This window comes from Symphalangus syndactylus, chromosome 5, assembly GCF_028878055.3.
Source record: "Symphalangus syndactylus isolate Jambi chromosome 5, NHGRI_mSymSyn1-v2.1_pri, whole genome shotgun sequence".
Classification (NCBI taxonomy): domain Eukaryota; kingdom Metazoa; phylum Chordata; class Mammalia; order Primates; family Hylobatidae; genus Symphalangus; species Symphalangus syndactylus.
Window position 1 is genome coordinate 142098590 of NC_072427.2, and position 25066 is coordinate 142123655.

At 42.0% G+C, this 25066-nt stretch overlaps 1 protein-coding gene across 3 annotated transcripts in view; it reads left to right on the forward strand.

Annotated features, from left to right (window-relative positions):
* The first annotated feature begins 14568 nt into the window (after positions 1–14568).
* GRIN2B (glutamate ionotropic receptor NMDA type subunit 2B) overlaps positions 14569–25066 on the forward strand; it is a 418101-nt gene continuing 407603 nt past the window's right edge. For 2 of the 3 annotated variants that reach the window (XM_055280574.2, XM_063639629.1), the window contains exons 1-3: positions 14569–14659; positions 14999–15233; positions 16223–16650. The gene's annotated coding sequence lies outside the window, so the exon portion shown is untranslated. Of the gene's footprint in view, positions 14660–14998; positions 15234–15717; positions 15859–16222; positions 16651–25066 lie in introns of those variants that run through there. The other variant, XM_055280575.2, reaches the window with a different exon arrangement.

A 25066-nucleotide genomic window follows, 5' to 3' on the forward strand; every position in this document is an offset into this window, starting at 1 on the left:
CATTGTGAGTTTTTGCTTATCTCTATTTCTAGACAGATTATGGCCAGGATGCTTCTAGAGTGGCTTCTGAAAAGTAATTCCCACTAATGTATTCTTGGAATAATAGTGTGGCTAAAGGCTGCCCTGTGCAAGCACAGGTTGTATGATCTTAATCCATGGAAAGCTACTGAGAAGTGCCTTTCTATGCTGTATTTACCAGCTTTCTAAAAGCATAAACCCTGGTTGTGTACCAGGTTCAACTTTACTCACATTCATAATACCAGTCTGCCCGGGTGATTCATGAAGTCAAAGTGTTAAAGCCACATTTCAAAGGAAGAAAATAATCGTCCAGACTTTGCACTAGATTGAGACTAATTTAGGCCAATGCAAATTAAGTTCCTAGGAGTTTAGAATATGGTAGTTAGAAATTTCTATATTTCTATTACTATTTACAAATGTTTTTAATAGAAGAAAATAGGTTATACTAGGGGAAACATGCAAAAATAAATATGATAGGTATAATTTGAACATTCAAATGTAAAGAGAATGACTATAGATACATAAAATTAATATTCCTCTTCCACATAATAATTGACCAAAGAAGAGGAGCAAACCATTTGCACACAAGAAAGAATGAACACCAAGTCAGTATGCTTGGTAATAGCTACAGCAAAATACATTAAAGGCCATAGAAGATGTTCCTTCTTCCCTGTTGTATAAACAAATGTAAATATGGTAATAAAATCCAAGTTTGCAGGGCAGTAGAAAAAGAGGTGCAAGTAAGATTTTGCAAATTTGTAAAATCTATCTAGAGAACATTGGAAATGAAGGAAATACACATGATAGTACTTGGTGATCAATAATCCTACTTTGAAGGAGTGTATTTCAAATTAAATACTTCTAAATAAAAAATGTATTTTTTGTGTTCAGATGTTTATAGCAAATTATTCATTATGTTAAAAAATTGGAAATAAAACTTAAGGGATAGATTAGAAAATTGTAGTCTTTATCTTGATAAATGTGTGACCTATTATTTCTAGATATCTAGAAAATTATATAGAAAGTAGATTTAAATGAGAAAAGAACATAAGTAACAATCACATAGATTACAACTACATACAATTTACATATTTACATATATACCTATAAAGATTGAAGCAGGTGACATAACCAGCTGTTTCAAAATTAAGGTGTAGAGGAAAGTGTTCTTTAAATGAAAGAGTAATTAAAAATACTACGGTGGCTCCAGCCTGTAATCCCAGCACTTTGGGAGGCCGAGGTGGGCAGATCACGAGGTCGGGAGATAGAGACCGTCTTAGCTAATATGGTGAAACCCCGTCTCTACTAAAAATACAAAAATATTAGCTGGGCGCGGTGGCGGGTGCCTGTAGTCCCAGCTACTTGGGAGGCTGAGGCAGGAGAATGGCGTGAACCCAGGAGGCGGAGCTTGCAGTGAGCCGAGATCACGCCACTGCACTCCAGCCTGGGCGTCAGAGTGAGACTCTGTCACAAAAAAAAAAAAAAAAAAGAAAGAAAGAAATACTAATACAGAAGAAACAGATTTTAAAATCTTTATTAATAAGTGTAAATCTAAGTTCTTTTCAAATAAAATGTGATGGTCAATCAATCATTTATAAAGATCTGAGGGCAAGATAAAACTTAAAAGTAGATGTTCTACTTGACCAAATTCTAAGAGACTTGATGTCAAGGGTAAATGTACACTCTTTAAAATGCCAAGAAAACCTTTAGCATGATGGCATGTTTCTTTGGAAAGTCTTAATTAAGCCAATCTGTTTTTCCTTCTGCAATCATGTTAGTTAATCGTTTTACCCTCACCCTTTTCTCCATTAGATACTGACATTATTAGATAGCTGTTAAGTTTTTAGTTCTAACATTTATCATGCCATCAAATATGACTTCCAAGTACAGGAAAACCTCATTAATTTTGACCTTACTAAATTGAAATTTGCAATAATTTAGGCAAAATGTGTTTCATTTATCTACATACTGCATCATACTGACTAGTTTTACTAGATCAGGCAAACTCTTCCTGACCCCTGGTGAGATTTGTCAGGGTCAACAGAGAGATTCTGAAGCCCATCCTTCCCTACCTCCCTTACCTCCTGCCTCTCCACATGAACTGTCCTGGTCAGAAATTTACCTTTGTCATGTAAGGCTTTGCTATCAAGAACATAAAATGTTCTCTCAACCGGAGGTCACAGTCTAGATATTGCCAAGAAGTTGTGTTTTGTTTAATCCCTACAGTGTTTAATTGTGTGCACATACACACACCCCTGCCCCCACTGGAATTTGAAAACCTTCAGACTGAGCATATACTTTCCAGTTCACCACAGCCTTCGCCAGTCTTACATTGGGCTTCTTCATACATTTGAGTTCACCACCTCATTAACTGTTAAGATACTCTCATAGAAGCATTTCAAAACATTCACACTTTGCATTTTTCTCCTTCCTTCCTTCCTTCCTCCCTCCCTCCCTCCCCCCTCCCTCCCTCCCTTTCCTTTCTTCCTTCCTTCCTTCCTTCCTTCCTTCCTTCCTTCCTTCCTTCCTTCCCTCCCTCCTTCCCTCCCTCCCTCCTTCCTTCCTTCCCTCCCTCCCTCCCTTCCTTTCCTCCCTTCCTCCCTCCCCCTTCCCCCCTCCCTTCCCCTCCCCTCCTCTCCCCTTTCCTTTCCTTTCAACAGGGTCTCAACTCTGTTCACTGCAGCCCTGACCTCCGAAGCTCAAGTGATCCTCCTACCTCAGCTTCTCGAATAGCTAGGACCACAAGCACCTGCCACCATGCCCATTCCCGGCTAGTTTTTTCTTTTTTCTTTTTTTGAGATGGAGTCTCGCTCTGTCACCCAGGCTGGAGTGCAGTGGTGTGATCTTGGCTCACTGCAACCTCCACCTCCCAGGTTCAAGCGATTCTCCTGTCTCAGACTGCTGAGTAGCTGAGATTACAGGCACACACCACCACGTCCGGCTAATTTTTGTATTTCTTTTTTTTAGTAGAGACAGGGTTTCACCATGTTGGCCAGGCTGGTCTTGAACTCCTGACCTCAAGTGATCCACCCACCTCAGCCTCCCAAAGTGTTGGAATTACAGGTGTGAGCCACTGCACCCAGCCTATTCATTGTTTTTGGAGAGACAGGGTCTCCTTATGTTGTCCAGGGTGGTTTCAAACTCCTGAGCTCAAGGGATCCTCCTTCCTCAGCCTCCCAAAATGCTGGGATTAAGGTGTGAGTCACTGTGCCTGGCCCGCATTTTTTTCTTCAGTGATCTCTGGAATACTATTTTTTTCTTTCTTTTTTTTTGAGATGGAGTCTCACTCTGTTGCCCAGGCTGGAGTGCAGTGGTGAAATCTTGGCTCACTGCAACCTCTGCTTCCCAGGTTCAAGCGATTTTCCTGCCTCAGACTCCTGAATAGCTGGGATTACAAGTGCCTGACACTGCACCCGGCTAATTTTTGTATTTTCGTATTTTTTTAAAAAGTAAAGATGAGGTTTTGTCATGTTGGCCAGGCTGGTCTCTAACTTCTGACCTCAAGTAATCCACTTGCCTTGGCTTCCCAAAGTGCTGGGATTACAGCATGAGCCACCGCCCCTGGCCTGGAATACTATTTATTTTCTGCTGCTTTGCTTGTGTTTATTGACATTTCACGGACACAGCCTGGTTCCTTATGGGCAGAGATAGGTCTTAAATAATGTTATGTCTCCACAGTGCCTAGTAGAATGTCCTTCATCTAGGTGTTCCATGACTGTTAAATAACTGGCTAATATGTAACTGAGGGTAAATAAAGATCTGAACATCATATAGAAGGATACTAGTCATGTTGCACTTTGAAGTTCAACAATCAAAAGCATATGGATTCTGTCATTTGATCTTTTCAAACCCCCGACAGGAATGGCAGTTATGACAGAAAATAGAGCACGAATGCCTTGTGTTTTGAGAAAAGAGGTAGAAATTAGGATAGATAAGTATACATATGTTTATCCAAATACATTTCAAATTAGTGCTTTCACTTTGATCTTGAGTTTTAAGACCGCAAATGTCTAATTACTGGTATGTTATGAGAGGCAGCATAATTGAGGGATGCAGATATCATTACTGCTAAACAATGCTTGTGGCTCTATTCCTTCTAGACAGGATTACACTTCCCTGCTCCCATGAAACTGGGCTTGGCCATGGGAGACTAGTTCTGACTGATGAGTGTGGGCAGGAGTGAGATGTATCATTTTCAAGCCAAAACATTTAATTGCCAGTTCAAGACATGTCATCCCTCTCCTTGCTTACAGCTGCTGTCTCGGTAGCACATGTTGCTGTGAAAGTGACATAAGATATAACACAGAATGTTTTGTCAACACATGGATAACTATGTCTTGAAGGGTTGCCTGAATCTGTAGTAGCTTTTGAGAGAGGAAGAAGGAATCTTTTGTTAAGCAACTGTTGTTAGGAGGCTCTTTACTGCAGTGGAACCTTGATTTTCCCGACTAACACAGCTATTGGGACCAGAGCCTACCATGTTGGTAGAACTCATATGGATTGATTCAACAGTGTATCTGTAAAGAGTGGGATCCTACAGCCAGATTGCCTGAGTTCATATCCAAGTGCCATAGCTACTTGTCCAAGTTCCTTAACTTCTTTGTTCTTCAGTGTCCTTATCAATAAAATGGGATAATAATGGCACTTACCTTATGGTGTTGATGTGTGAATGGATGAATTAATTCATGCAGAGCACTAACAACGGTGCTTTAGAACAGTGCTCAGTGAGAGATAGCTATTATTAATGTTATCATTACTAGTCAGAAAGCACCCTGAGACGATAAATAAACTTAGTGTATTAGGTTTCTTACCACCAAACCTGCTCTTCCTGTCCTGTGTTCTCTATCTTAGTGGCATTGGCACAGACTGTTTGGTTAAAATAAAAGATGTGGAATCTTCTTATCACATCCCATCACCACACATATTCAGCCAGTTGCTGTATCCTGGTGATTTTACTTTGACTATACAAATAAATATAACTTTTATAATCTCCCCAAAATATATTCCCCTTTATCTTTTCTTATTGTTATTACTATAATTCATTACCACTTTCCTAGACCAATAACCTCCTAATTTGCCTACCTGTATACAATATTTGGGAGATAGAATGATGATAGCAGAAAGAGCACATATTTTGCCATGCATACTGACCTTGAACTCTGGCTCTATGTCTTGCCAGCTATGAGATTCTGGGAAAGTTACTTAATCTCTCAGTGTTGTTTTTCTTCATTGGTACAAGGGGATGCCAATATTCACTTTATAGGATTGTTGAGAGACTATATGAGATAATCAAGGTAAAACACTCAGTGTAGAGAATCAACCATTCTAAATTTTGTTCCTTTTTCCTCCATTAAATGTGGCTCAAACTATTGCCAATATTATTTTCCAAAGGCTTAGGCCAGATCAAATTCCTTTCTTCCTCCAGAATCCTATAGTATAAAATAAACATAGATTACTTAGTATAAAATTCCATAGACTCTAGAATGTGCTCCAACACCCTTCCACATTTGCGCTATCTCTTACTATTACTTGAAAGTCCCTCTGAACTTCTGTTTGTGCCCCTCCTTCAGCTTGGAATGGTCTAACTCCTTCTCTCCCTGTCAAAAGTCTGCTTCTAAGTCCAGAACTGATACCACATCCTTCGAGATGCAAGATTTCCCTCATCCTTCTGTGTATCTGTTAGGTAGTGTGATAAAACTGCTGCGCAACAGATCACCCTGAAACTCAATGGCTTATAACACCAAGTATTTATTCTTGCATATCTATAGGTTGGCTGAAAACGGTCTGGGCTCAGCTAGGGTGACTCAGGTTTGCGCTGCATGGCCCCTTTTCCTCCTAGGGCAAACAGGCTGCCCTGGACATGCTCTTTTCATGGCAGTGGCAGAGGTGTGAGTGCTGAAGCAGAACAATGCAGGCATTTTGCGACCTGGATGTGGAACTGGCACTCCACCAATTCTACTTCATTTGGTTGGTTTAATCAAGTCATACTGCCCAATCTAAACTCAAAGTGTAGGGAGGTATGCCCCTTCCATTATCCGGGGGCCACTGCAGTGTTGCCTGGCAAAGGTTGTGGTTATATGAAGAAATGAAGGATTGAGGGCAATAAAGCAGTTTCCACACTTTTGTTGGAATGAATATTTAGAGGCATTAGAATTCTACTTCTATCTTTGTTATAAGTGTTACATAGCTCTGTATTTTATTACCTGCTTCTCTTTTTACATACTGACTTCTTTTCTTTAGACTATGTATACATATATATATATATAATTTTCTAGCTCTGCTAATAATTACTGCACTAATACCACTATCAACAACAGACATACTGTCACTTAATATTTTATTTCAATTCTCTTTGTCCTTAAGTTATTAGGAAACAGGGACATGGGAGGCTGGTCTCAAATTATCATCAACAGATTACCTATTAATTACAAAAAGGGAAATGTACTTTCATATTGAGAGATCCCTTAGACACTCCCAAATCTGTGATCAAATTTGGAATCATCAGTAATGGGACAAACTGGCATTCCAGGACTTCTGGTATGACGTGCCAGAGAAGTGTGCAATAACACCTTGCCAAAAAATGCTCATCCTTCATCTATTCGTGAGGAAAAACACACAGACACATTTAGAATATGAAATATTCTGTAAGATTACTGGCTCTGACTATCCAAAAATGTCAATGTCGTGGAAGACAAAATAAGGTGAAGGAACTATTCTAGATTAAAGGAGACTAAAGAGACAAATAACCAAATCTAATATGTGATAAAGAACATTTATGGAACAACTGTTAACTATGAATATTGATTTAAATAAAATTATGTAATATGTATATTGAAAGATATGGGGATAGGACTAGGAAGAGTGCATGTGTGTGGCTCATTAGAGGTTTCTTTGTTTTTGTTTTTGGGGAGAGAGAGGCAAACCCTTATCTTCCACAGTGGGATATCAATTGATAATGAGTGGACCAAAAAAAGAAGAAGTAACAATGTAAGTGTGCCACGTTGAGTTGTGAGAGTAAATGCCAAAAATTTCAATGAAAAAGGCAGAAAGGGGCCTTTAGGGAGTGAAAAATTGTGGTGCTGAGGGGATAAGGGGACTGCTGTTAAACTATTCAATTATTTTAAACTCTTTACTTACATAGTTTTGATAAAACTAAAATATAAATTAAAAATAAAATAAACATCAATTTGAAAACAAAACTATAAATGAATGCGTTTTATAAAGAGCTACAGAGGAGAGGTAAGTTGGGACCAGACAGTGAAGGAACTAGTGTGTCAAGGGAGAATTTGAACTAAATCTGTTACTGTGGAGCCTGTTGAGAAGTTCAGGTAGGGTCATCATAATGCAGCTATTATAGAGGCATAGAAAATCCTTCCAGAAATACTTACTGACCTCGTTCTTCAGGTCCTCTTACAAGTCATTCATTCATTGATTCATTGAGACACTGCTCTAGGTGTTGGGAATGCAGCGGTGAACAAAATAGGCCAGGCCCCTGCCCTTGTGGCGCTTATAGTACCCACCTCCCAGGGTACGTGGCCAGGGTTGATCGTGTGAATTTGGGACATGGGAGGAATAATCCCCCACCGCCTCAGGGGGGGACCTCAGAATTCTCCAAAAGCACTAGAGGTGTGTGTGTATATGTGTGTGTGTGCACACGTGTGTGTGTGCCCTAATGAAATCCACCCTAATTCACACAATTTAATATTAATTTCACATTTATTTTGTGAGACTCCTGCCTCCAGATGTGAATGTCACACACCCATGTTACTCCACGTTCTCTCAACAGATTGTCAAGGTCTCCCAGTGGCCTCCTCTTTTCCCTCAAATTGGGCAGATTTTTAAGCAGTTTTGTTCTCATTTCCTTTACTTGGGCTCCACAGAAGTTCTCTTGGCTGTCAGTGGGGAAGGGTGCAGGGTGCCAGGAGTGAGGAAGGGGTACATGTCTTTTCTAGAAGGGGGCAGAAGTCATTATCAATAAAAGCTACTCTAGAAGATAAAAGGACCCTCTGAAGGGGGGTAGGAAAAAGAAGTGGTATTTCCCTGGGGGTGATAACAGGAACTGTTCCAGGAGGAAAGGCCCACAGGAAAGGAGACAGATATTACATGGAAAAAGAATATTGGAGCGCTGGATACATGGCTCACAAAAAAGCCTTTAAAAAATCAGAGAAAGGATGAAGTGACAAGAGAAAAGGGAACTAGCGAAAGGAGAGCTGTAACATTTATTTCCACTTTGTTTCCTCGTTTACATCACTATCCGACTGCCTCTGGCAAGAAGATGTTCCAAAATGCCTTGAGATAGAGATTGGGTCTCTCGTTCATATTGTCCATAGTAAAAGAAATTAGCGTACGTTTTTTTGAGAAACTCAAATAATGAAAGCAAAACAAAAGAAGAATATATGTCTTCTCTACATGAATAATGGTGAGGCTGGAGACAGTTTCTTTCCAAGGTGTTTCCAGGAGAAAAAAAAAAGAGGGGAGAAGACCTATTCACATAGAAAAATTAAGATTCTAAAGAATTCTTTTTAAAAAACAGCTGGGTCAGATCCAGTGTTGTTGTATCTTTGCTATGTTGAAAGGGAAAAATACAATTAATAAGACAGTGCCAACTGTACCTGTGCTTAATAGGGGGTTATTTCCATTCAGGGTATGAGTGATCCTAGAAATAACAAGTAAATTCTCCCTTTCCTTTAGTACAGAGAAAGCTTACTATCACATCGCATCCTATATTTCCTGCTTTCTAGGCTCATTCTTCTCTCTGGAAGTCTTATTCATTCCTCCTTTCTCTCTCTCCTCCCATCCTGTCCCTTTGATTAATTTCCAAAAGAAAAGGGCAGATTTAAGGGTCAAGTGCAGTGGCTCATGCCTGTAATCCCAGCACTTTGAGAGGCTGAAGCAGGTGGATCACGAGGTCAGGAGTTCGAGACCAGCCTGGCCAATATGGTGAAACCCCGTCTCTACTAAAAATACAAAAATTAGCCAGGCATGGTGGTGCGTGCCTGTAGTCCCAGCTACTTGGGAGGCTGAGGCAGGAGAATCGCTTGAACCCAGGAGGTGGGGTTGCAGTGAGCTGAGATCACGCCACTGCACTCCAGCCTGGCAACAGAGCAAGACTCTGTCTCAAAAAAAAAAAAAAAAAGGCAGATTTAGATTAGTATTGAAGAAATGTTTCCATCAGAACACAATGTAAATGTCTAGAAGTGTATTGTTACAGTGTATACAACAGGCTCAATAAAATGCCCTGCATAATGAATAATTTTTTCATTGTTGGAGGATAAGTAGGTCTTCAGACAAGGGGATGAGGGTTGTTTAACCCTCCTTTTGAAAAAGACCTTCTGGGTTGAATAATTAATATTATTATGATAAGAACAAATTAGAGATTCTTTTCAAAGAGTAATGATGGTAGAGGCAGGAGCTTAGTATGCTTTTGCAAGTTATTAAAATTGAATGCTCTGCCTGTGTTTCCCGTACACTCCAAGAATTGCAAGCAAAAAAAGATGGATTGGATTAAGCAGAAAACATTAATATGCGTGTTGTCAACTGAGCCTTTAATGATTACCTTTTCAAAGATAAAAATCATTCAAATATTTTATTTAGAAACCAGCAAGCCTGTTTTACATTAGGTAATGAACTGAGAGGCAGAATGACTTTGAAACTAATACAGCTTCGGATTCATAGACTCTCACCTGGGCCCTTTCTAAGGTCTTGGGAGAAGCCCTAAAATGTGCCCAAATGTTTTGGTGAAATTTGCAAAAGTAGCATATTTTAATTGTAATCTATTATTATTATTATTATTTTATAATTGCCTCTTTGTCACCCAGGCTGAAGTGCAGTGGCAGGATGTCAGCTCACTGCAACCTCCACCTATCGGGTTCAAATGATTCTCCTACTTCAGCCTCCCGAATAGCTGTAATTACAGACGTGTTCCACCACGCTTGGCTAGTTTTTGTATTTTTAGTAGAGACGAGATTTTGCCCTGTTGGCCAGGCTGGTCTCAAACTTCTGACCTCAAGTGATCCACCCACCTCGGCCTCCCAAAATGCTGGGATTACAGGTGTGAGCCACCGTGCCAGGCCTTAATTGCAATCATTTAAAATTGCTCTTTCCATTCCAACTTTCCCTGTCAGATTTCCCCTCACATTGGGTGTCATTGGAGTGGTGGTGACCATTTTTGGGATGAAGCTAAGGGAAAGTTGAATTGGAAACACGTTCATTTAGGCTTAGTGAGATATATCTCCACACCTTGCAATCAGTTCTCCACAGAGTTAAGTTATTGCTCGCTCTTCCAAAGGAAGAAAAGGTTTCCAGGTTTGACACAAAGGTGTCACAGTATATGTGTTCTGTGGGTCATCCTGGTATTCTAGTTCAAGAAAAAGCTGCCTCTCCCTTACCTCAAAGTTTCTGACCACTTTGGTATTTTGTAACATTTTTTTCTCCTTCAGATTTGTCTCTCAAATGGAGTGTTTTAAACATATATGACAAGTTAGAATTTTCTTTAAAGAATCTAAGTGTAATGTTTACCCTTTGGAAGCTGCTCAAGCCTGTAATGATACCAAAGGGGGGCAGGGAAGTGCTGGGAAGGGAAGGGCGTGGTCCCTGGCTAGGGCTCCAACCCTGTGCCTGTGCCAGGGACCTAGGTGAGGACAGGCATTTTTGTTTTCCTACCCAAATGTTGCATTTCCCAAGACCACGTAATGTTGCATTTCCCAAGTCATACCTAAACTAATTCTTTAAGATGAAAACGGAAATTTTAAATAGAGGCAATGAATAGATCCCTGGGAATGTTTGACAATCAAATTAATGAAGAGAAGTGAATCACATGAACATATTGGGGAAATATTTATATTTTTGGCTCGTTCGAGACAAAATGCTGTCATTGATGAAGACAGTATAAAACTTATAATAAATTACAAACTAGTTAATGAATATTATCAATTCAAGAGATATTTAAGATTAGTCACTGTACAAGAAAACTTGAAATCCTTGTAACCTTAGAGCTTATATATCAAAGAAATTTGATAAATGTCTTTCTAAATTTGACAACAACCTTTAAAGGTGTAAACTGTACTAATACCAATAAATAGGAAATTTTTCTAAATTATCTATAATGAAAAACAATTTTCAGTTATTTTGAAGAATAAACTGGATCCCAGATTATTTTTTTTGATTCTAGTATCTTCATAGAAAATTATACTTTAAATCACAATGTGAAGAGGTGCTCAAAGAGAATGTGGTAAAAAAAATACAAAAACAAATATTACAGAAATATGCAGTTAACTAAAGATTATTATTTAAATTTTTAACTTTTGTGGTGTTTATAACTATTAAAGAACTTTTAAGTTGTGATTTATTTCCTAAGTGGATATTCACTTTTGCAGTTAATTTTTTATTCTTTCTCTTAAAGAGGGACTCCAAATTGTATAAACTTCAGGCTCCACCCTTTGGTACCAGTGTTTGATCTGAAAGATGTTGCCAGATAAACATACTTTTTTTGTTGTTGTTGGCCACGCAAGGCACAGGCTTTGCGTTTGCTGATTGGGCCATGAAAAAGGGTGTTTGCATCTTCTGGGAACCTCTCCTTGGGTTGAGTTGGCAGAATACCTCCAAAAGTGTCGTTAGCAGCCTCAAGCAAGAGCTTCTCCTCAATAAGCAATGCTGTGAAATATGATGCAACATTTTGTCTCATTAGAATATTGTTTTCTGTGTTGCTGGACTAAGAGTTAGGAAATATATATTTGTAACACTAAGAAGTGGTGTTTCAAATTTCATGAATCTGGGTGGTCCTTGAAATAGTTTTATTTTATTTTATTTTTTTGAGACGGAGTTTTGCTTTTGTTGGAGTGCTAGAGTGCAATGGCATGATCTCAGCTCACCGCAGCCTCTGCCTCCCGGGTTCAAGCGATTCTCTTGCCTCAGCCTCCCAAGTAGCTGGGATTACAGGCATGTGCCACCACGCCTGGCTAATTTTGTATTTTTAATAGAGATGGAGTTTCTCCATGTTGGTCAGGCTGGTCTTGAACTACCGACCTCAGGTGATCCACCCGCCTTGGCCTCCCAAAGTGCTGGGATTATGGGTGTGAGCCACTGTGCCTGGCTGAAATAGTTTTACTGAGAGGCTTATGGTCCATGAAGGCAAAGGTTATTAGTGAGAAGAGCAAGTGAGTGACAAGGAGCCAGAAAAAAAGGAGATGAATCTTGGTTCCATTGAGTAGTCAATGGGCAATGAATGCCATGGGCAAGGGATATTACTTTCCACTTCACAATCTGTGTGGTCCCTAGAATTAGCTATTTCAGAACCAGAAAAACTGCTTGATAAAGTGGCTTCAAATAGTCATAAAAAATATTTATTGAACCTCTACTGCATGTCTGGAATTGAGCCAGGTACTGGGAATATATGGATGACTTAGGTTATGGTCTATCCCCTTAGGGAGCTAAACAGCTAGTTAGGAAGACAGGAAATTGATACCAGAATACAATTTTAAGTTTAACTTTATGAAATTGCCTTTTTATTATATGTCAATAATGGTTATTTCATATGATTGGCAATTTCATATGATTGAATATCAATAGTCTCACATGGTTCAACATGAATAGCTACAGAGGTAATATTTTTCCCTATAGTGGGCCAGTACCTGGTTAATGAATGCAAGAAGTTATCACCCAGTCAGTTTGATAACTGATCAAGCAAACTCTTCCATACATTACTGAATACAGAAAATGAAAGTGGAGGGGATGGTGGTGAGGTGTCATCTCTCATTTTAAAATCCTTGCAATTTTTACAGAAACCAATTCAGGCTTGGTTGACTGAAAAATATCCCCAGAGGAGGTGGGACTTGAGCTAGAAACTGAAGAGGAGTGTGGACTCAATTAGGTGGAGGAAGTATGAGTGTTCATTTTTCCCTGTACACTTGGAAAAGTGAACAGGGTGAAATGGAATTGCAACAGGGTTCAGGTAGGGAGGAAAAGGAAAGAAAATAGAGAATAGTATAATTTTGGTGAAGGGACTGAGGATAGGAAGGGGAACGTGGGCTATGAGCCAGAAATAAAAAATATAAAAATTTAAAAAGTAAATTCAAGGTCAACCCATGAAGATCCTTGAGTGAGCTTGGACGTTATTCTGAAGGTAATGGACCAGGTAAAGGTAATTTTCCGGAAAATTCAGGGAAGAGTGTTTCAGAAAATCTCTATTAGGTTCTTGCTTTCTGCATTCTATACTCCTCTTGGAATCGGTGTTCTAACAACTGCAAACCTGCCCATAGGCAGGTGAACTTCAAAACCTGGAGACAAATTATTAGAGGGGCTTGGATTGGCTGTTGTGTACCAAGAGGGCACAGCAACTCTGGGGTGCTTTGACACTTCCCCAAAGTAGTGAAAGATCAGCTCTAACTCTTAGAAAAATAGAAAACCATTAATGAGAAGGAATAATTTGCATGTGAACACACTCTATTTGTGTTTTCACACAATGCTTATGTGTTCGTGTGTATTAAATATGTTAGATTCAAAAATTAAGCCTGAGAGAAACCAGGAAACACAGAAGAATTACTGTAGTTCAGAAATATGAGTAGTCTGGTCTACAGGACAGCAAAAATACATCCGATGGCTTCTACAGACTAAAGTTCCAAGCCACTAGGTATATCCACTTCACACAGCCTTCTCTCCTGTGCGTTTGTATGGTCACTTCTCAGGAATGCTGGTGAGAAGCCCACGATATAACCAATATGAAAATGTTCCACCATTGTAGTATTCTAGATATTTGAAAAGACAGTGGATGAGAATGAAAATGATGCATATACAATAATATTAATGTTAAAAGTAAACAATACTACCGGTGGTGATAAGGGCTATTAAAATATAAAAGAGTTCAATAGGAAGAGAAATGAATGGATGTTTGCCTTTTCAAAGAGGGTAGGTTTATAAATGCCAGGAAATCCAGTTTCCTTTAGGGATTATTCACCGGCCTCATCATCTTCTCTTCTCAAGGCATTTAAATAACAGGATCCACTTTAATAAAAAATGTCAAACTCCTCACGCCTTCACTAGCAGCCAGAAAAGCACGCGAATGGTCTATACTATACAATTTAGCCACGAATGACATCTGCTTTGCTTTGTTTTCTATTGTGTTAGGCGTCAGCCTCGTGTGCTCAGATAGATCTTAAGCTCCTTGAAGGCAAGAAAGAACCCGGCCCCAGACTGCGTCCGACACGCAGAATGCTCGTAGGAAGCACAGGCTGATTTATGGAAAATACAGCAAGGGTCTTCAATTTCGAACTACAGCTCCGCCTAGGAGATGCTTTCCGCAGCCCGCGCGGCCGCCCACGGGGTGCACTGTCTAGCTCCCCTCGCCCCTCAGCCGCTCTCCCTCGGTGCTGTTCCCCGCTGCGGCCGGGAGGAGGCGCCACGGACTCGGACTAAGCTTCTTCCCCTTCCGTCCCCCTTCCTACCCCACTTCCCCAGCACATGACGTGGGAAGCTGCCTCCGCCAGTCTTAGCAAGAGGAGTGAGGGGGTGCAGGGGCTTGGGGGTGGGGTGGGGTGGGGGGTGTGGAGAAAGAGGACACGCGCTCTCACACCCGCCCCTGGGAGCAGAAGCAGCATCTTCCCCAGCTTCGTGGGTTTCTCCTCCCCCCGGAGTCAGGGTGTGAGAGGTAGGGGGGATGTGTGTGTCTATGTGTGTGTGCGCGGCACGTTTTTGAGTGTGAGACCCAAATCCAGACCAGGCAACCTGCGCTCCCCGCACCTCCCCCCGTCCCCAGTGATTAATACCCATTTTTCTGACGCTCCCCTCCTCCCCTCCTGCTCTCCCTCTCCGGCTGCCGCGCGGTTGACTTGCACAGCCTGCCCCCGCCCGCTTCCCTTCCCCCGGCTCTGATCCTCACCAACTGGAATCTGGGCTCTTGCCTCTCCACCCCCCACCTCTTTTTGAGAAAGGAAGGTTCCCCCCACCCCCTTTCAAAAACCACTTCCTCCGGCTTCTTCACCTCTAGGAAATCTCGGGGCTTCGCTCTATCGAGAGTGCTCGTCAAGGGTGATTCTTGATCACCACTATCCAGAAGTGCTGGCGTCTGAATGCATATCCTTTTGCCTTGCAAAGAAGAGTCGTGAACTTCAAAACCCCCGAGACGGATCATTAATCCTGCTTTGCAGGAAAGGAAAACCCTCCATTCCCAGCCACCGGCCACCCCTCTCCGCAGACTGCAACCGCGGAGGCGCTCGGAGCCGGTACGTAAAGATGGGCTTTGGAGTCTCTCCTTTCAATGTAGAGGTTTGGGGGTGTCAGGCAGATAAAGGATCGAAGCTGTGAAATCGTGAACCAACCTGGCATGAGGTAAAGCTCTAAAATCCAACAGAACTCGGCACTTGCTAATTTGGACGTGGCTTTTTTAAAGGTTTTTTGTGTGTGTGTGGGGGAGGGGGTGCTGTGACTGGGTAGGGCTGTCTCTGGTCTTTTGGGGGGTTTCATCCCCTCACCTAGCAGAGGGGCAGGGCAGCGGCGCCCCGGGCCGGACCCACGCGCCGAGCCCATCCGTCCAATCGACACGTTGCAGGTGAAGCCCCGTGCGCTGCACCTCAGCGCGGCGGCAGCGTGAGTGTGCGCGGGGGTGAGTGTGCGCGGGGGTGAGTGTGAGTCCGCGCGGGGCGCGTGCGCATCGGGGGCGTGTGTGCGCTCGTGTCAGTGTGCCCCTTCCAAGAAATGCCCAGTGTGCACCCCGTGCACAATCAGAACCCATTCAGCACAAGCCCGGGGTGGGAGGCGGCGCTGCTGCTGGAGGCGATGGGGAGAGCGAGACAGACATGTCAGCAGCAATGCAGATGGGGCTGGGGGCCGCACTCGCTGGCGAGTTAAGTGGGAATTGTGTTTCTGCGTGTGTGTGAGTGTGTGTTGCTGTATGGTGCCGCTTCTCCCTCCCTTCCTCCTTCCTTCCCACTTCCCTCCTTCGCTCGCTCCCTCCCTCTCTCCTCTTCCATTCAGGTTGGCTTTCCCACCTCTCATCCGTGCCTGTCCCAGGAATGGTATAGCCAGACCTTTTCTGAATTATTTATAGACCGGTACCAGCTGTTTTCAATTCCTCTCGTGTGCACTCTGTGGGAAATGCGGGGTTTCCTCCCCCCTTTCCTTAAAACGAATTGATATCTTTTTCGGAATGCATTTTTCTCACCCTCCGGGGGACACGCGAATCAAGCCCTGACCGCCTCTTTTTCCCCCTTAGGAAGGGGACGCTTTGGGAATGACCATGCTCCACCGAGGGACGGAGCCGGCCCCCAGCTTCTCCACACAGAGCCTCCTCCACTAACGCTCCAAAAACCAAAAACCGTAATTGCCAGAAGAAGCGTTAAAAATCCATTCCAGCCACTAACCTCACATGCACACGGAATAATTACTCTGGATTCTGCATTGTGAGCTGCTCTCCATACCCTGAATTACCTTTGAATTAAATCTTTTTTTTTTGAATTTGCATCTCTTCAAGACACAAGATTAAAACAAAATTTACGCTAAATTGGATTTTAAATTATCTTCCGTTCATTTATCCTTCGTCTTTCTTATGTGGATATGCAAGCAAGAAGAAGGGACTGGACATTCCCAACATGCTCACTCCCTTAATCTGTCCGTCTAGAGGTTTGGCTTCTACAAACCAAGGTAGGGCAAATTCTATTTTATTTTTTCCTCACCTGGGGTAGGGATTCCTCCTTTTATCTATCTCTTCGAGTCCCTCAAGCGGATCCTTTTGGAAGAAAAGGTCACAAGATATGAAAATAATGCTGTTTTGGGGAAAAAGGCTTATTACAAAGAAGGAAATCTCTCGTGTTTTTTCTTTTTCTTCTCTCATCAAACAGGTTTTGGGCTTTTGGGGGGCAGTGGGGGTGGACGTATGTAAGCACAAAAGATGTTGGATGGCATCAGGGGAATGTATCTATATCTGTATCTATAGACATAGCCAGCCAGGAGACCTGTGTGATTTTCCAGTTAAATAGCATTTTATTCACCCAGAACTAAAGCTCTGATTTTTCTGGGAATCTAGAAATCCCCCTTTTTTTTCAGGTTGGCTTTATTCCCCTTGTCACCTTCATGCCTCTCTCCCTGTCTCCTGTCTTCACCTTCCTAGGCAGCCTTTCTATGCCCTTTAAAACATAAAAATAATGACTGAGATTACTGTGATTGTTGCCCTGAAATCCACTTGCTGTCTAAAGGGTTGACACTGGGCCCAGAGATCCCAGGAGGCCTATTGCAGAGGGGTAGGTCTAGGTGGGGATCGGGCTGGTCTCAGAACACCTGGAATTGAAGGATGCTGCAGGTTAAAGGACTTAAATCTTAAGCTCGGAAAGGAGGAATTCTGTCAATATTCTGCTTTTAATTTGTATTTTTTCCTGTGCTATTATTTTTGAGCTGTAAATTTCTCCTTCTGTCTACACATCTATTTATACCCACACATCCTCCAAGCAAACTGTTACTTCCACACTCTTGCAAAATGGCTATCTTGCAGAGTTCTAAAATGCTGTGCATGTGGAAGGGGTGCAGAATTCGACACGTGAGTCTTTGTGTTAAACAAAGAGATGTGCTGTTTGCATGTGTTAGTCTTGTACCCTCAAGAATGGAATTAATACTTTAATGTTTTCCCTTTCATCAATTTTTACAATATGTGAAATGTGATTAGGCAGTATTTTAATGTACCTGAGAAGAGAAATAGCAGGACAAATAGAAAAGACTTAGCTAATGACTCTTCAGCTAGTCACTCATGCAATCCAAGGCAACTCTTGAGAAAATCAGATCATTCATGGGTTGGAGGGCCATGATGGTGAGTGGGCTGCTCCTTTCCTTGCTCCACTGACCGTACGTCCCTGAACTCTGAAGGCGTCTAAATGCAGGGATCAGGTTGGGATAAAGATCTCCAAAAATATGTAGCAGAATCATTAGCATCATTATTTTTCCTAAAAGTATTAGCACCCCCCCAACACACACACATTTTTTTTTCTGGCATTTTAAAACAACAATTCTTTGATAATCCAAAATACCAAAGGGATGTGGGGAAGAGGTGAAAGATCTTTGTCGCTCAACATGACAGTAGATGATAGTTCTTCATTGTCCAGAAAGGATAGATGTAATCCAAATTCACTATCCCCCTTCTCTAGGTTTCATTCTTTTGAATTTTACTGCTGAAATGCTACTTTGTGACCATGGTGTAATCAGAGTGAGAGGGTGGGATGCCACTTTGAACCATGTTCTCACCATGTCTACAAATAGCTGAGGTTATCTGGTGTGTGCTCACCTTAGAGACACCTGAGCTCATTCTCCATCTGCTTCCACTCCAAGTAGGAGGATGAACTCTTAATTTGACTTCAAAATAGAAAAGAGCTATGGGTGAGAAAGGCAGCTCCATGTGCAATGCTTTCATACATACAGATGGACAAGGAGAGGAAGGCATTGATGGGGCACAGGGCCCCTTTTGCGTCCCCAGTGCCACACCAGTACTCCACACCCAGTAGGTCCTTTGGAATGTTTGTTTGTTGGTGATGGGGTTGACAAGGATGCGGTTTGACAGGATCTCAGCTACCTCATTTATCTTGAATGCCAATGGATGAAGCCGGGTTCCAGGCTATCATTAGTTGTCCCTAAGACTAGGCGAGGTTGAAAGGGGAGGGAGTTGAGGAAGACAGGAAAAAGTGGGTGGGGAAGCTATAAAGGGAAAGGAGAGGTAATCCAACTGGAAAGGGCTTGTTAAGATTCAAGGCGGAATCGCCACAGGTGGTCTGTGCCTTTTCACCATCCAAAGCCATTTTGGAGACCCCGATGAGGAAGCAGGTGTTCCCCATCCTCATGGGCAGTCTCTCTGAGGCTGTGACTCAGTGGTGCTCTGAACCATCTCAGGGCCATTGTTCTCGCCCCGTTTTTTCCCCTCACAGCGCAGAGCTGACTGGGTTCTATTTTGTCTTTTCTCCTTCTGCCACCCCCCTTACAGTGTGGGTGACATGGGAAAGAAAGGTGGCGGCTGGTGGGAGGAAGAGCAAATTTAATTTCAGTTGAGGAGCCTCCACGATGTGCAATTAAGAAAAATAATAATAATGGGAAATGAAGACTTCCCAGGACACAGTTAAGGACATTAGGTGGGTGATTTTAAGAGAAGCAGAACAACATGGTTATCTTCTATGTCTGTTTCAGGTGTGGCAGAGCATGGCGGATCTGTGAACACAGAGTGATGTGGCAGTTTAGAGTTAGGTGTCACATGTGAGGAGAGGAGCCGGGAGTACCACTGGATTGTGTAATTTTTCCTCTCTCATTGGTTCCATCCCTAGGAAGCCTGTCTGTCTGAAGATCCTTACTTTGCTAATGTATATATGCAATTTTTGCCAGGGATGGACGCAGGCAGAGAGAATCAATAAAAAGGTGAAATGACAGGAAAGGAGGGGAAAGAGAAAAAATCCTCTATTCAATACTTTGTGCACCAAGTGCTTTTCTTTAAGGTTGATTGAGAAGAGCGACTTCCTCTGGAGAAGGGATGAACAGCAGGAATCTTGATGTGTTCTTGGTTTACCTCCAGAAAGATAGCTTTGGAATCTTGACTGTCTTCCTTGACCTTCATGTACATGCACCCAGCCTTGTGTGGGGAGAGGCAGGGGGCACCTGGGAGGTGGGCAAATGGATTGAAATTGGCTGGTGGAATGAGGGGTGTTTGGGGGAAACAGGACTGAGCTGATCCATCCCTTGGCCACAATATTACCTTGTAAAACATTCTTCCAGTTCCTCCATGAATACAATAAACCCCGGGGGCAGGACTTTTTTTTCTATATTTTCGTTTAAGAATCTGAAAACAAAGGTGACATATATACTACTAACAGGTTAAAGTAAAAAAAATTGTTAAAATTTATGGGCTATAAATAATATTGGTGGACTATAAAAGGAGACAGATGAAAGGACAAATTGTATGGGAAGAAATCATAATCCCAAATCAGCATGTAGAAGCTAAGCAAGAGAAAAAAGCCAGGGTTGAACTCACCATTCTAAAGACGGGAAAACTGTTGTTTCAAACGATAGTCTTGTGTCTTTAATACTGAAGACTGGGGCCGACAAAACCACTCATCTTGTGTATTTTGTTGGAGTCAAAAGTGGCTGAGCTGGGAAAATGAGCTCCTCCTTTTCCTCAGTGCCATTCTATCCCATCCTTAGGAATTCTAGAAATTTCTTCCTTTCAGTAAACTACATTTTCAGTCGCTGCTCCTGTGCACATGATTGGATACCGGTATTGTCTCTCATTGTAAATAAATATAGATCAAAAGAGTTACTGGTGTAATGAATTGTTCGCATTTATTAAAGTGCATCTCCTCTTTGCAACCACAAGAAGAAGTCTCCAGGGACAGTAGATTAGTGGTTGAATTGATATCTTCCAGAAGGAGGCCAAAGCTAGAACAGAATGTAGTCGGGATGAAAGAGCAGGCATAGCTCAGAGAAGGTGGGTTTTTGAGGTTCACCTGCGGCTGTTAATGGTACCTGTGGCCATTACACAGAATCCATTGTGCTGTGAACATTTTGGGGGATTGTGAACACAGCGAGGTATGTTTATGAACCTTTGGTTGTTTTCTTGATGTTCTCCACCTTATATTTGGTCTTTTCACTTCCTAGCACTTTCAGCAGAGGTTGGCAGAGAAGGGACCTCATGCACGTCTACCTTGTTCCCTTGGTGAAACTCTTCATGGTTGCCCCAGGCTGTGGAATTGCCTTCCTTTCTGGTCTTCACCAGCATGTGCTCATGCTTCTTAGTTTATCCTGATTTTGTTTATATGCCCTGTTTCCCTAAGAAGTTTGTGCACTCCTCAAGGGCAGGGAGAGATGTTTTATTCATCTTAGAATCATTTGTACTTAGTGTAGTGACTAGCACATAATAGATTATCAGAAAATGTTAAATAAATGAACAGAGAAGGGAAGTGAGATATTAATTAGTTGACGATGCTACCTGTTTGTTCTGTTGGGTTTAGGAAGGGTTAAAGTTATGCTGTTAGATGAGATCAAGAATATCAGAGCTATGTGACACTTTAGAAAGCATCTACTCTGAACTTCTCATTTAATAAAAAAACTGAGATCCAGGGACATTAAGTGGTTTTCCTAAGGTTGTATAACTTCTTAGCGCCAGTGCTTTGTACACCATGCCATTGATTAGAGTGAAATGCAGAGTTGTCTGTGGATTTTAAATATCTACGTCAGTGCTTCTCTAACTTTATCGTATATTAAAATCATCTGGAGATTTTGTGAAGCTGCATATTCTAATTCAGTAAACCTGGGCTGGGGCTCCACATTTTGCATTTCTAACGAGCTATCAGTTGACGCCAGAGTTGCTGGACCACACATCACAGGTCTACACCATCCCTGCTTTTAATTATAGACCATGGTTAGTGGCCTTGGCACCAGAACATTGACAGTTGTGCTTGTATTCTACTTTTGGGATTCCAGCACTTCTTTTTTTTGTTTTGTTTTTTAAATCAGAAAGAAACCTGTAAATTTAAGTTCACCCATCTCCTCTCTTCTTTCACTCTTTCACCTCTGCACATCTTTTGCCTGCTCTCTTTTCATTCTGTGCCCTCTTATTCTGGTCCTTCTCATCACTGATTCTTCTCTTTCTTTTTTTTCTTCTTATGTCCTTCTGCTTTTTAGTGTATCTTTTTATTAATGTCTCTTAGTCTCTTTTACCCTATTCTGTTCTTTTAACTTCGTTTATTTTCTTGTCTTTTGCTTTGTTCAATTATTCAACAACATTTAAGAACATTGTGCTGTGAAAAAGAATTAACTCTGTCTGTACCTTCCAGTAGCCCAGGATCTAGTGGTGTGGACATGTATAAAGAGATAGTTATAGATTTAGGTAAGATCTAAAAAGAAGAGAAATCCGGGAGAGTGAGGAGGGCTTCATGGAGGGGTCGACATTTAAATTATGTCTTAAGGAAAACATAGGAGATTTGTAGGATACAGAAAGACAGGTCATTTTAGGAGGACAGAAAGCATATGAAGAGGAAAGTTGGTGTAAAAGGCAAGCCTCCCGCTCTTCCTTGCATCCCTTAACTCAAGGAAAAGAACAACACAGGAATTTGCTGCTTCTTTGATTAGGAATTTCAGATTACAAATGACAAGGTTAGAGAATAAAGCCAGGGTCATCTTAAAAGAAGGAAAAGGCTCTAATTTCTGCTTTCATGATTGTATAGTTAGTGAAATCCTAGCCTTGTTTATTAGACTTGCCTCTAGAATGAGCAAATGATACAGTTTTCATCTTAGACCACTGGATTGGAGCTAACTCTGTTGATGGCCATTACAAAGAAAGGGACAGCTGTTAGTTGGTTTGTGTCCAGAGGGAAACCTGGATCCTAGCCCAGGCCAAGCTACTCAGAAAGAAGGACCAGCCTAGCCCATGTGTTTCTGGAGTAGCGAGGTAAAAAGTTGCCATGCCCTTCAGACACCAGCTGCTTTCTGTAATGGCAAAGGGAGTGATGGATGAAGAGGGATCCCATTATTCCTAGGGGATTCACAAAATGCTTCTTGGTAGTCTATTTAGAGTGGCTTGATATTTTAGAGGTTTTTACTCCTGGGGATGTCCAGGGGTGGAGATGTTGGGGAGACACCTTCAGTCACCTCTTGATTAAACTATAGCATTGATGCCTAAGGGAAGTTGGGCTTGAAATGGATGATTCCCTAAATTTATTTTGTATCTTTTTTCTGCTCCTTATCCTTTTACCATTTATCTACACTTTCACCATTCTTTGTATGTCGTGGTTTGTATTTGTTTCATTAGCAGAAGAAACCTAAGCTCAGCCTGCTGACTTATTAAAGATGCATTACATATAAAGAGAGTACCCTGGATCTGAAGATGTGTGGGTGAGTAAATGCCCACCATTGACTGACCTAAGAGTCATGCATTCCAACGGGACTTGAGAGGCAGAGCAGGGGAGGCACAGTGATAAGGCTGTGCCCAGGGTCCCTGAGAAGGCAGTAGAGGGGAAGCAGGGCCAGCTCTCTGGGAATGGCAGACCTGGAAGGAGAAAGAAGCTACAGGCTTTGGCCCTCCTTGGAGCCCAGCTTGATGGGGAGCGGAAAGTCTGTAGTAGAGGAGCTTCCTAGATTAAGACAATTAAAGTTTCAATGAATTAACCCTCTGAACTGCTCACTCCACTCACCAATGGCAAACTATGCCGTCCACACGCCATCCTCTGTGTCTTTCCTCACTGCCTCACTCAGACTGAAAATTTCTTTCTTTAGAAAGAAATGTCAAGCTTAAGGTTCCCATTAATCTTTATATAGACCCACTCAGGGCTTCAACCGGATAGAATTTCTTAGGAAATCAGATCTTGTTTCTTTTTAAGAGGGGGGACTTAAAAACAATGGCTGAATAAGAGCACTACATGGTTTCAGGAAGGGAGAAGAGAGTCTTAGAAGAAGCCTGAAGCTCAGATGAGGACGGTCCTTCTTTTTCCCATAGCTAATTGTACTCTGTGAAAATGGTCGACATTCTTAACTAATCCTACCACCTTCTAGGAGCCGTAGTCTGGTCACACAGATGCCACAGCAGTTTGTACCTTTGGATTCGAAATTAGTATATTGGATATGTACCCAAATCCACACACACCCCATGCACCTGTGCATATTAGACTTGTGTGTGGATGGATATGTTTGTGCAGTGACTTACCTACCAAATATAGTAGGCCCCAAAATCTTAAATGCATTAAATGTGTGCAATTTAGGGACAATAATGCATGTGGTCTGTGTGTGTGGTGCAGGATAATAGAGCAATAATGCTGACAGTCACCTTGGAGGTTACCTGTCCTCCTCGACAACAACCCTTTAAAAACTATGAAAATAGTTCTAAGGTTGGCCACGTGGCCTAAAGCCACATAATGTGGTCAGCCACGTCCACTGACCCTCACTTCAGTACTTTCCTCTCCCCTGCCCTGCCCCCACGAGCCCCCTTCGAATGCATGGCCCTAAGTCAGCCAGTGGTGTGCATTTGCTCATCCACATAGCATCAGAGTCTGGAGTTCTTTCTTTATATGTAATGGGTCTTTAAAAATGTTAGGTTTTTCCAAGCTGTCCAGTAGCTGCCTATATGATAATGAAAGAGGTGGTGGTCTTAGGAGGTGGTGGTCTTAGGAGTCAGAAGCTTATATTTAATTCTGCTTGTGTTGCTTTATTCTGTGACCATGTACAAACCATTGACTCTGGACCTCAATTTTCTAATTTCCATTAAGTGACAATAGTCTGAAGCAGTGATTTTGAACTCCACTTCAATAACAAAATCATCCACAGAGCTTAAATAAAAACAAATACAAAAAACTAAACAAGAATAACAACAAAGAAAAGAATGATGCCCATGCTCAGACCCTACCCCAAAGAGTTAAATTGAAATCTCTCAGGGAGGGATTCAGGCAATGGTCATTTAAAAAACTTTCCTGTAGGATTCTAATGCGAAGCCATATTTGAGAATGACTGGGCGAGATGATTGACAAGGCACCTGTTAGCTCTAAACATTATGTTATACTAGCATTTTAACATGAAGGTAAGACCTTGTCACTGTTAAACTGTTCTGTGATTAGTGGAGGGTCCCTGGGCCAGAAGTTAAAAAAAAATGCTGTTGGGATATGACGGTACTTAGTCTACAGATTGCACACAAGGGGTGGAACTGGGGGTTGAATTAAGGGAAGCTCTCTCAACACTAACACTGGCTTGGTGTTGAAAGTCAGGAAACTTAGGGAAAATGCTTTCCTGACACCCTTAAAACAGGTGTGGCTGCAAAATAGGGCGAGTGTTTCTTGGTTTTGCAAACATCCTCTGTTCCACTTAGTCTTTATTGAGGGTGCCCCATTTCTTGTTTCGGAGAGAAAACCTCATTTCGGTCCTTTGTAACAGTGTAAATGTAGGAAAACTATTAATAACTGGGGCTGGCTAAGCACACCCTGATTGACTGGTGAGGGGTGTGAATGGTGCAATTATCTGAGTGCTAGTTGGAATTCACTAGCCCTGTTGCCCTCCCTCTGAGTGCCTGAAGTAGAATAATAAAGGCACGCAGAGGAGGAAGAGGGTAGGAGGC